The sequence below is a fragment of the Rhagoletis pomonella genome, unplaced genomic scaffold (assembly GCF_013731165.1).
Source record: "Rhagoletis pomonella isolate Grant_MI unplaced genomic scaffold, Rhpom_1.0 Rhpom_scaffold_09017, whole genome shotgun sequence".
NCBI lineage: Eukaryota > Metazoa > Arthropoda > Insecta > Diptera > Tephritidae > Rhagoletis > Rhagoletis pomonella.
This window is the reverse complement of record NW_023467547.1, coordinates 138-6,533: the sequence shown is the minus strand read 5'-3', so window position 1 is coordinate 6,533 and position 6,396 is coordinate 138. Positions and strand designations below refer to the sequence as shown.

General features: G+C 30.9%; 1 long non-coding RNA gene across 1 annotated transcript; it reads left to right on the top strand.

Moving 5' to 3' along the window:
• Window positions 1–959: 959 nt before the first annotated feature.
• Window positions 960–4,049, top strand: LOC118756156. Its single transcript, XR_004995104.1, has 2 exons — window positions 960–1,005; window positions 2,354–4,049. It is a non-coding gene; the product is annotated as an uncharacterized LOC118756156 (long non-coding RNA).
• Window positions 4,050–6,396: the final 2,347 nt, after the last annotated feature.

Genomic DNA, 6,396 nt, shown 5'->3' with positions numbered 1-6,396 from the left:
CTTACTAACATGTTAACGTACATTTTATATATTAATTAAAAATTATACATATCATATATGCATACATAAGTACGTATCTATGTAGATACGTAGATACATACTATTTCTCGATGTAGACTGAGAAAAGAGTCAGCTGAATACATACATACATTTGTTGCCGTAACTAAACTCTTTTTCTCATATTTTCGTATGCTTTTTAGAGTGAGCCAAATTTTAGGAGATCTAGTGAATAACGCCATTAGTAATTAATAAAGAAATTTAAGACGTACATATGTACATATGTACATACTTAATTATGTAAGTATTCCTTTTGTTTTGTGGAAATAGAAAATTTGAAACATTTGTACAAATATTTTATGGGTATTTTCGATTTGTACGAAAACAGCTTCGTTGGATTGGGCTCTTCTTCTCAGGGGTGTCTACAACTAGGGGGTTAAGAGTGCTTATTTCTATAATGTTCTTCTATTAACAATATCAAATTGACTTTCGGGTATTAAATAGGTAGGTTAAATAGGTATGCCAATTAAATAATGTTTGTACGTAGAACCTCATCAGTTGAGTACAGCTAGCAAACGCCAAGCATTGGAAAACTTTATATGGAATATTGCTTTTGCCCATTAGCTGCTATCTAATCTTTGTAGCTCTATTAATAAACAAGAAAAAATCGAACTTAATAATATCTTAACCTAATAATTAATGCATAATAAGCTGCATGAAAATCAATCGGTAACAAATTTAAATTTCAATTATGGAATTCTAGTACTTTACTGATATATTTATATATGTATATAGTATGTAAGCTAGTGTATTATTTAATTAATTAAATTTATGCTACATACTTACATACACATATATGTACATATGTATATTGAAATGTAATTTAATATTTAACGCTTCACATACAAATCCATTTATAAATATTATCACTTATCTTTATCTATTAATGCTTGCAATCGTAAAGCGGATATAATACAGGATGTTACGCTCTAACGGAGAGCGCCTGAAGTAAGTTTGTATGAGTATTGCATTCACAGCAAAAGTAAAATTTGATGAGCGAAATAGAACAATAAATAAATTATCAAATGAAGAAGAGTACAAACACGCACACCAAACACTCACAGGCACATATACATACATATGCATATATAAATGTACTGCATACAGTGACTCAAACTTGTGTTCACGTGTTGATTTTTTTTAATACATACAACATCTTTTTTGGTATTTTTCTATAAAAATATTGTCGAAGCTTTAGCCAAAACGATATAAATCAAAGATTCAAAATATATACAAAATCCAGGAAAACAACAAAATTTCGAGCTTTTTAATCTGAATCTTTATATAATTTTTGAGCTTGTAGTTTTATATTCCATGCAATTTTTGAGAATGTTTTTTTTACGGCTTTTACTCTTTTTTATAACCTCTTCATTTTATAAAAACTGGCGTTGATTTTTTGAAAATTTGTTACGAACGGTCTCCCTCCATTTTATTTCATAGGAAATTCATGCTTATATGGAAAAAGTTGCAAAGTTGACACTATAATTGTGACCAAAAATTTTGTAAATATTCTCAGTAGCAACTCCAAATTTTTATGAAAATTTGTGGAATTTTCCTAAATTTTGTATAAAGTTTGAAACTTTGATTTCTATGGTTTGGCTAAAGCTTGGCCAAATTTTCTATTGAAAAACAAAAAAAGCTTAAAAAACGTTGTGAATATTAAAAAAAAACAACACGTGAATACTTGTTTAGGTCACTGTAGTTTAAGCAACAAATTTTTACTAATTTTTCAAACACAAATTTTTCCAAATTATAATTTTTGTATAACACTATTTTTTATGATTACAATTTTTTTTTTATAATTTTTTGCTAGGCCTAAGCTCCATAGAAAGAGAGTGGCATTTCCGCCTTATCTATACATATTGTGTACACATAACAGTACAAAATACGTACTCGAACGCAAAGACTGCTCTATGAGATATTTGTTTATTCAAGCTTTCTCTATTAAATAGATTGACAAAATTATTATTTTTTTACTTAGATGCTTCCGTAGTCACAAAAAATGCCAGATTTTAGGCTCGCAATTATAGATTTTATGATAAATAATTTTAAAACGAAATATTTAAAAACGATAGTTTTTGGTTGTTATTTGTTTTACGTTTAGTTATGTTTTTTACTTTTTTGTTTATTTTTTGTTTGCATTCCTAAATGCTACAAATATTTATTTTCGCAATTATTAAAACTATTCAATCGATTACACTCAATAAATAAGCATACACACACATAAAATTACATATTTGTTATTTTTTCCTTCTAACCTAACTAATTTCCCAACTTCTTCTCGTCTCTTCGCCAGATTCACCATATCACGACGTAAGCGGCCTACCCAACCCCTACAACATGGAGCATATGGAACAGGATGAAGTGATACCGCCACAGCAGCACATGTCACTCAGCTATGATGACAGCTACGAGGGTGAATACTCGTCAACGCCCAATTCACGCAATCGACGTGTCATACGCGAAATTATCGTCTAATAGAATAGAAAAAAATAAAAAAATAAATTAAAAATAGAGAGTGAAAACAAAATTAATAAAAACCTTTTTGGATAAGAAGAGTGTTGTTAAAATGCATCGCGCGTAGAGTATGTGTGAATCGAGTGAGGCCAACAAAAAAAAAAACGAAGCAAAACATAACAACACAAGCCGTGCATATGTTTACAAATAAGTTAAACAAAATGAAACGCACTCGCGAAAAGCCAGAAATGTTAAGCGAAATATTTTACAAAACCACTTTTTATGTTTTTTTTTTTTTTTGTGAAAATAAGTTTATTCTTATGTAAGTCAAGCGAGTAAAAGCGAAGGAGAGGAAATATAGAAAAATGTGAGTGAAATCAAAATAAGCGCCCCAGCACAGCATCAATTTACTGCAGTAGAAACACAAACACACACACACCGACACACACCCTGAAATATCTCGGCAAGCAGCTACATATACACACAAAAAAACAGAATGAGCACTGATTGTTTAGCATTTTTTGACGAAAAGTCAATATTTCTCACTGGCTTTAAATAATAAGAAATTCACACACACCCACTCACATGCGTAGCAAGCAGCGGGCGTTGCATGCAACATAGCATACTTATGGGAGTAGAGTTGCACATAAACACACACACACACACATACGCACTCACATCAACGCATTTCTGGTTTATCTCTCTGCTGTTTGCATTTGTGCAAGTGCCATTCAAACATACATACATACATGCATACATACATACATACATACATATGTATGTACGAGCATGCATATTGCATGCAACCTTCGTTTTTTTTGCCACTTTTATGCACTCGCGCACTCAATCACTCACTCACTCACTCACTCACTCCTGAAACGCATACATTTCGCGCACACTCGCTGCATTCATTCTTCAGCTAATCATGTATTCATTCAAGCATTCCTTCTGCTGCGCTCGCTTTACATACAAACAAACATAAATATTTACACTATCTACACCCAACGAAAAATCAACGAAAAGCAAAAACAACAAGAAACGTATTCAACGTATTTGAGAGTTGCCATTTTTTTTTTTAGAATTCTTAGTTATAAAGCAGAGGAATAAGTATAATTTTTTTATAAGAAAAAAAAAAGGAAACGAAAAAGTACGACAAACTCTTCTACTAACTAATTAAGTGTATGTAAATTATGTACTATAAATACAAATGTACATACATACATACATACGCGTATTTTCGAGACAAATTTTCGGAATGAGCTTCTGGTGCTTTGCGCGCGTGACATGCTGAGGTAGTGGCAAATACCATCTATTTATTATCCATATTCTGTTGACTGTAAAAAAAGCAAGAAAATAAAAATTTTAAAATAATTAAGATTGTAGCTAAAGGCGAAAATATGTCGGTAAGTGCGTGTGTACTTAAGCGTAAATGCGGAAATATTTGCTAGAATTCCGTTTTTTTTTTTATTAAAGTAAGCTGCCAAATGAAAACGCAAAAGGAATTACTTACCCAACAAAGAAAAAAATCATACATAGAAAAAATAAAACACACATTTTGTACATTAGTGCAGCGCTATACTTTTAATGAAAAATTAAGAAAATATATAAATTATGGCAAATCATAGCACGATTGTCGCAAATTAGCAACAAAGAAATGAGTAAGATTTTGAACACATTTTTTCACAATCTTCAAATTTTTTCAACTTTTTTGGCTTTAATATGAAGATTTTTCGAACTCAACAAATGCCATATGCATATTTTTGTTCAAAACAAGTTTTTTTGCATAATTTTATTCACGTATGTACATACATATGTATGTTAGGGTGGTTCAGAAAAAAAAATTTTTGTTCCTCGGAACCATGCTCAAAAGTTTAAACAAAATAAGTCTCGGAAAATATGAGCCCTTAAAATTAATATTAACAATATTTCGATTTCCTTAAGAATAACAAAGGAATTTTTTTTCTTTTTTACTTCTGATTTTTATATTTAACGAACGATACGTTGCACTGCAAAGGTATAGAGAATGGAGCGCTCTATAAAAAAGGTCAAAAGTCGAGGTCAAAGTCGAATGGGGCTCATATTTTCTGAGACTTATTTTGGCGTCTAAACGAAACTTTTGAGCATGGTTCCGAGGGAAAAAATCAAAATTTTTCTGAATCACCCTAATGTATGTTGTTATTTTAAATCTTTTAGAATGAATTTGAAAAACATTTATAAAAAGTATTCCTTTTCTAATTTTAACAATACTCTTATGCGCATTTTATTAAAGAACACAAAGCACGGAACATACCGGGTATGATATATATAATAAGAATCCTTACATAAACGTGTTATATATTTTTCCGAACAAAAAAAAAAGAAAATCACAAAATAACGATTTAATTTTACCGAAAAAATTAAAATCAAAATTCAACAATTATTCTTGATCGGAAATAACAATGATCTAAAAATAAAGATCTTTATAGAAATTTTTGGTATATTTCTCTAGTTTCGAAGTTTTTAACTTGAACACAAATCTCGATATAACTTTTCAGTGTGCATTAAAAAATAAAAAAAAAAATTATGTACTTTAGCACAATTTTATAAAAAGCTTGAAATTTTTTTAGAAATCTATCTATGTACATATACGAAATGCTTTGCAGATTTTTATTTACAATTTTATATAAACTTTTTTTTTATTTAAGTTTTTTTTTTATTTTTTAATATAATTTTTTTTTGTTTTCTTATTAAACTTTCATTAGGGCTATCAAAGCAGGGTTAAGAGTATGGCCAGAGTTGCCGCACAAATTAAAAACTCTCTAGTAGTTAAAATAAAATTTTTGTTCATTTCTTAATTAATTTATTGAGTTTTTTTAAAATATACAAAAAATACGTGAATAAATTTTATGCAAAATACACAAACAAAAAGTAAACGACATCTCTCTATTAGAGGAGTATTCCGCTAATTTAAATCGATAAAAATTTTAAAAATAATTTACGGCATTTATTATTACCAAACGGCCACAAAACAGAAAATTAAATTGTTGATACATTTGTAACGGGTGATTTTTTAAGAGCTTGATACCTTTTTTTTTAAAAAAAACGCATAAAATTTGCAAAATCTCATCGGTTCTTTATTTGAAACGTTAGATTGGTCCATGACATTTACTTTTTGAAGATAATTTCATTTAAATGTTGACCGCGGCTGCGTCTTAGGTGGTCCATTCGGAAAGTCCAATTTTGGGCAACTTTTTCGAGCATTTCGGCCGGAATAGCCCGAATTTCTTCGGAAATGTTGTCTTCCAAAGCTGGAATAGTTGCTGGCTTATTTCTGTAGACTTTAGACTTGACGTAGCCCCACAAAAAATAGTCTAAAGGCGTCAAATCGCATGATCTTGGTGGCCAACTTACCGGTCCATTTCTTGAGATGAATTGTTCTCCGAAGTTTTCCCTCAAAATGGCCATAGAATCGCGAGCTGTGTGGCATGTAGCGCCATCTTGTTGAAACCACATGTCAACCAAGTTCAGTTCTTCCATTTTTGGCAACAAAAAGTTTGTTAGCATCGAACGATAGCGATCGCCATTCACCGTAACGTTGCGTCCAACAGCATCTTTGAAAAAATACGGTCCAATGATTCCACCAGCGTACAAACCACACCAAACAGTGCATTTTTCGGGATGCATGGGCAGTTCTTGAACGGCTTCTGGTTGCTCTTCACTCCAAATGCGGCAATTTTGCTTATTTACGAAGCCATTCAACCAGAAATGAGCCTCATCGCTGAACAAAATTTAAAGCGCGAAACACATTTCGAACCGAACACTGATTTTGGTAATAAAATTCAATGATTCGCAAGCGTTGCTCGTTAGTAAGTCTATTCATGATGAAATGTCAAAGCATACTGA